Source organism: Microtus pennsylvanicus, chromosome 7, assembly GCF_037038515.1.
Source record: "Microtus pennsylvanicus isolate mMicPen1 chromosome 7, mMicPen1.hap1, whole genome shotgun sequence".
In the NCBI taxonomy this organism is placed as follows: domain Eukaryota; kingdom Metazoa; phylum Chordata; class Mammalia; order Rodentia; family Cricetidae; genus Microtus; species Microtus pennsylvanicus.
The window spans coordinates 21992694-21998921 of NC_134585.1; positions in this window are offsets into that span (position 1 = coordinate 21992694).

A 6228-nucleotide genomic window follows, 5' to 3' on the forward strand; every position below is an offset into this window, starting at 1 on the left:
GTTCCGGGAGAGAAGTAAGGTCCAAGGCAGAGGTTTCTGACAGCCCAGGACCCATGGACTCACCACAGATTCCCTTATTTATTCACCTAATTGGTCCCCAGACAGTTTCATGAGCAGGGGCCCTGGACCACATCTGTCCTCAGGAGCTGCAGTGCTCAAGACAGTCTGCAGAGGTGAGCAGCTCCCTGCCCTGACTCAGTGGTGACCAGCTTGCTGGTCATAGCCAGCTCTGCCCTGAAGAGTCCCCAGAGAAGGTTCCCACAGTGACACTAAAGGTCCAGGGTCCCTACGGGTCCAGGGGCCTATGCTCAGAGAGTTACAAGGGACCACGAAGCAGGCCACATCTAGCACATGAGCATAGCCCTCAACTCTGCCCAGGAACTGCCCCCGTCACCCCCACTCCTAGTCACAACCCTCACCAACCTCTCATCTCAAGTGTTCAGCCATCAGGGCTTCCTCATGGCCTCTGCTGGTGGCCAGAGTCATTGCATGTGCACCTTACCAGCTCATTACAGCCTCCCATCATCGTTCTGAGGCCATGACTCACACTAGAATCTTGTCCCTGCGAGGACCCACTTGAAACCCCAATGGAGAGGGAGGAAATGCAGTGGTCTAGTCTGGCACAGACACAGCACGCCCCCACAGGTGACCCCTGGGTTTAAGCGGATGCCAGCTCCCCACATAGTTATGTGTGCTATCACAAAGTGGCCTGGCTCTCTGTGACAGAGCAGCAAGTGGGGCAGGACAGGGCAGGGCAGGGCAGGGCAGGGCTTGGATGTCCTGGAGATAGCACGTGTAAACAGACTGGCTATATGCACTCCAGAGTTGCGCCTGGTGTGGAAGAGGGCCTCCTAGCCGCACATCCTGGTGGTGCTCCAGGGAACTGTGTCCTTTCTGGTTAATTGAGGCTCCACTGTTCGGTACCCAGCACACCTCCTTGCTTATTTCTTATTGCATTTCCCACCCCATTCTTTTGTTTCTCCTTCACCAAACTGGAATAAAAGAGAAATGACTTTGGGAGGCTCACTAAGTGCTACAGTGGTGGTTCTCAACCTTCCTAATGCTGTGGCCCATTGTTGTGGTGACCCCCAACCATAAAATTATTTTCACTGCTCCTTCATAACTGTAATCTTGCTACTGTTATGAATCATAATATGAACATTGTGTTTGCTGTGTTTTCTGATGGTCTTAGGCAACCCTTGAGAGTCATTTGACATCTCCCCAAAAGGGTTGCGACCCACAGGCTGCGAACCACTGCTCTAGAAGATTCCATCTCCCAGCCTTGCCCAGCTTAGCACCTGCTAGTTCCTCCCCAGCTTGGTGGGGGAAGGATTGGGGGCTCCCCAAACTGTACTTTAGGAGAGAGGAGGCCAGAGCCTTTGATCACGGGACAATGCTTCCTTCATTCTGGCTCCAAATAGCCCCTCTGGCCAGTGTGGAGGAAGGAAACACCCTTCACTGCCTTACAGGGGCCCACAGAACACAGGCCTCTCCCCAGGTGTAGAATTCAAACTGGGAACACCAGATGGGCATCGGCAGTCACCTCAGGCAGGACAGGATTGTGACAAGGCCTTTCTTTAGAAGACCTCTTACAGGAAACCCTACGTTTGTCAGGAACAAGAAAGAGCAGAGTCCCCGTGGTTAGGACAGGGCTAGTGAGCGCCTCCTACAGGTGTCACTGAACAACTTCAGGGTTCACGGATACCATCTGCCCTTGTGTTTTACAGGAAACTATGGTGAAGTGGGGGAAAGGACTCTCTTCCGCCTCGTGGCCAGATAGGGATAGAAGTGTGTGTTAATCCAGCCAGGATTTCCACCGTGCCTTGTCCCATAAATGGCCACAGAGACGCTGTCAGAGTCTCATGGAGGCAGGAACTGGATTGACTCGAAGACCAGATAAAGAGATGTTGATGGCCAGCCAGCACCACAGGCCACTGATGGTTCCTAAGGCCAAGCCAGGCTAATGCTTCCAGATTCCTCTGTCCCTTAGACACCTATTCTTCCTGTCAGGTGACATCTTGGGAAAAGCAGACTGAAGTTGCTACCACATCTCTGAAGCCAGGGCATCAGTAGTTACCACCTATCCGGCAACTGTTTATAGGGGTGAAGTCATAGCCAGCCATCTCTCCTGCTACATTACGATGTCAGCCCTCCATCCCATTTGCTGGGCTCCAGGGAGTACAGCAGGCTCCCTAGATAGACACCATTTGGCCTTGACTCTGGCCCTTTCCTCCCTCCAATCCCTCCCCTGTGGGTGGGTCTGAGATGCTGGGAGCATGCTTCTATAGAAGAACTCAGAGAGCAAATGAAGGAATAGCCATCTGGGGAAGGACCCAGATAGGTGTGTGTGTAAGTGTGTACATGTGCACATGCGAGACCATGCATGTGTGCTAAAGAGAAACTCAGGTATCATTCTTCCGTGGGCACTGTGCACATTTTTTTTGAGACAGGGTCTCTCACTGACGTCTGAGACTCACTGGTTATACTGAGCTGTACTGCCCAGCTTTGTACATAGGTTCTACGGTGATTAAACTCGGGACACCTTGATTATGTGGGAAGTACATCAGCAACTGAGCCCCAAGAACGGATTTTCTCCTAAAGCAGTTCAAGCTGGGTCAGGTTTCTAGTGTTTGTCTCCATAGTCTTCCAGCAGGACTGGGGGCTACTCACGGCATCTGCTGCCTTCCTGCATTCCTGGGATTGGATGAGTCACTGTCTTGGTCTTGGAACTCGAGTCAGTGAGCCGAGGCCCTGGGAGTTAGTCTCTCCTGAACCCTCCACCCACAGTGGCCTGGGTAGGGAGGTACCTGCCCCTTTCCCAGCCATCTAAGAGGCCCCTTCTTATGTCACAGAGTCCTCTAGAACCAGCTTGCTGCCTTCCTCATCACACTCTGTCCGAGCTAGGCAGGCCTGGTTGGATCTGGTAGGAACTAAGCCCAGGTAAAGGCTAAGAGTCTTTACCAAAGTAGTCCTACTGTGAACAGGTGAGTTAGTCTCTTGGGCCTCAACTTTCTCAACGGTAAAGTGGGGGCAAGAACAGTCAGTCTGGCACACGGGAGGTACTAGTAAATGGCACTGAGCTCTTCTGAACCCCAGCTCGAGCTTCTACCCACACTCTCACTGCCTCCCCTCCTGTGCCTCTGACACACTTTGACTCTGGGGACTGGCCTTCCAGAACATTCTGTGTGAATAGGCGAGCCTCTTAGCTGGCAATCAGTTGTAGTGAGGGTGGCTGGCTGTATGCACAGAACCTGCCAATCCCCGAACAGGGTGTGCCTGCGGTAAAGGCTTCAAGTCCACACTGTGAGACAGGGCATAGCCTGGCTCTCATCAGTGCTGTGTGACCTCCCGTTGCCAATGCCCAGCTCCCATGTTTGTGTGAAGTGGGCTCTGTCAGCCCCAGCCGGTAGCTTTGAGAGGCCAGTGAGTTCACAAGGGTTAAGCACCTCTGAAAGATCTGAAATGGATTGCGGCAGATGGGCCAGCTGTTATTTACCAGGTGATGGACAAGGCCTGCCCCGTGTCTTCTAGAAACCCCTCCCCACTGGGCCTCAGAGCAGTGGCCACCGGAAATGCCTCACCAATTATATCCTGTAGTCTCTGTGTGGCAGCTGTGGTGTTTTGAGAGCCCTGGCCACAGCAGCGTTCCCCAGAGCAGGTGACTGCTCACTCACGGGCTCAACAAATACCTGTCGACACCTGCCATGAGGGGGCTCCGGGTTCCAGGGTCCCAAGGACCAACCTGATGAGCTCATCTTTCCCTATGGAACTGCCACATCTAGCTGGAGAGACAGACAAAATGAGTGCAAAACCAAAGAAGGGGCTGTGGGGGGTGGGGAGAGGACAGTGACACAGAGCCCCGTTGGCAGACTGCTTGCCTTCCTGACATGGGGTCCTGGGTTTGGTTCCCAGCACTGCAGAAACCGAGCGAGAGGGTGCATGTTTAGAATCCCAGCAGTGGGGACGCAGAGGCAAAAGGATCAGAAATTCAAGATCCTTTCTAAGTGGGGGAAATGGTAGGGGGAGAGGGATGGGGATGACTGGGAGGAAAGAGAAAAATATCACTGACTATTTGGAGATTCCATTGAAGGTGTCTACCTCTTCCCCCAGCTTTGTTAGACTATGATTGGCTAATTAACGTTGCATGTATTTAAGTTTGCAACTGGATCAAGGGGAAACATTCCAGCAGGGCCACTTGCAGGGCAGTGCTAGCCATTCTGGACCGTGTTCAGAGACATCCACGGGAAGGGGGCATTTGGACTGAGGAGTGAGCCAGCTACCCCAAGAGTTAACAGTCGATTTTCAGGTTGTGAGAGGTACTTGGGCAGAGCATAACATGGCATAGGCCACTGTAAAGGTATCAATCAAATGTGTCAGGTGACCGAATTTATCTGGACCTCTGGTCAGCAGAAACAGCTCAGGGAAAAATCAATCTGACCCTTTGGTAAGCAGAAACAGCTTGGGCAAAGACCCCGGCGCAGGAATTAGCTTGAGTCTGAAGAAGAAAAGGAAGGTCCGAGTGATCTATTAAAATGAATGGTGCGGGGGTGAGGAATTCTGGGGAGTTCACAGTGGTGGTGGGGCCAGCTCAGCCATGGCCAATGGGGGCTCTGGTCTGTAGAGTGTGAAAATGTCTCCCTCAGTGAACCTGGAAGGCCCTGTAAGGTTTCACAGTGGTCAGGGGAGATGGGGACAGCCACGGGCTCCGGTTCTGTTTCTTGTTCCTTTGGCATGAGCAGAGTGGAGAGAAAAGTCTCCTGTGGGTGTCCAGGTGGGAAATGAAGGAGATGGAGGCAACATGGTGAACACCTTGGGTTGGTTTCAGGTGGCAATTGGCAGGCCTTGTAGACAGCTAGCTGGGAATGAGACACAGGGAAATAGACAGATCAGAGCCTGCAGACTTGCACCCTTGGGTGGACAGACTTTAAATGAGGATGGGGGTACTCGGGGTGGGGCAAGAGGGAGCGTGGCTGAGGAGCGATCTCACCTGCCGGAGCAGGTTTTCAGGCGGGAATGAAACTGGACATGGTTGGATGAAGAAGGTGGACAATCAGTCAAGGAGCATCGGAGTGACCAGGGTCTGGCAGACTGTATCCCCTCGCTGTGGAATCCTTTGCTAGAGGAAGAAGTCAGAGCCTGAACACTCTGGTTCACTTCCAGGTCATCAGCACATACTGGCTTAGGTGCCGAAGATCAGGCCAGGGAGAGAGCACTGGCTGCCTGTGTGCAGTCCCAGGAGGGTTGTTATCTGGAGGACTGGAGGGGGCTGCTGGAGCCGGCTGGCCTGAGATCCCCTTCCCACCCTGGCAGACAGCACAGGCTGCCCTTCCTCCACCCAACCCCCAGATACTAGGATGAGGCCCCCTTTGAAATCTGAGTGAGGTGAGGTGAGGACACATTGAGGAAGCTTTGCTTCTCACGGTGTCTCTGGACCTCAAGAGACTCCAGCAGTGGTCGTGTCTGTGAGCCTCATGGAATATCTACAGGACCTGGGTAAGGGGACAGAAAGAAGGGCCCTAAAAGGCCCCTGAGAGGAAAGCTGGGATTTCTGCGACCTTTCAGTTGACGTCAAGCAGGAAAATCAGTCTCACGGGGCCTCTGTTGGCAGTGAGGAGGGAACCTTCCTATCCTAGCCCAGCCTGGGCTCCCAGACCCTAGGCGCCAGAGCTGGAAGGGGCCCAGACTGCCACGGGAAGCATTCCCCTCCACGCTCCATCCTCTGTCGTCCCTCTGCTGAAACCCCACAGTGGCATCGGACTTTTTAACCCAGGCATGGCAGCCCTGTGTGACCCTACCTCGCTAATCTAGCTACCAGTCCAACCATCACAGAACTAAGATAGCTGGCCTCCACCCCTGAGGCCTTTGCACCCACTCCTCTCTTCTCCAGGTACAACTGTTAGCCATGAGCTCTGTTTACCCTTCAGGCTGGGCCACAGATGAAATACTCTAGGTAGCGGTGGCCCCTGCCTCCCAGTCCAGGGGCACTTCCCCAGCTTTAGGTCACTCACTGTTAAAAACTGTCCAGAGCATCTCTGAGCACAGCTGTGCCAAAGTGGGACGCTTGTATCATGCTTCCTGCTGGACAGTGACAGGCAGTGCCCAGTCTTCTCTTGTACTTGGCCTGGCGTAGGCTCTCTCCAAGTTCAAGGTGACCAGGCCCAGAAAATGTCTTAACTTTCATTCCATCTCAATGGCATCTTTAATTCCTTCGTATGAGCATTCAATAAC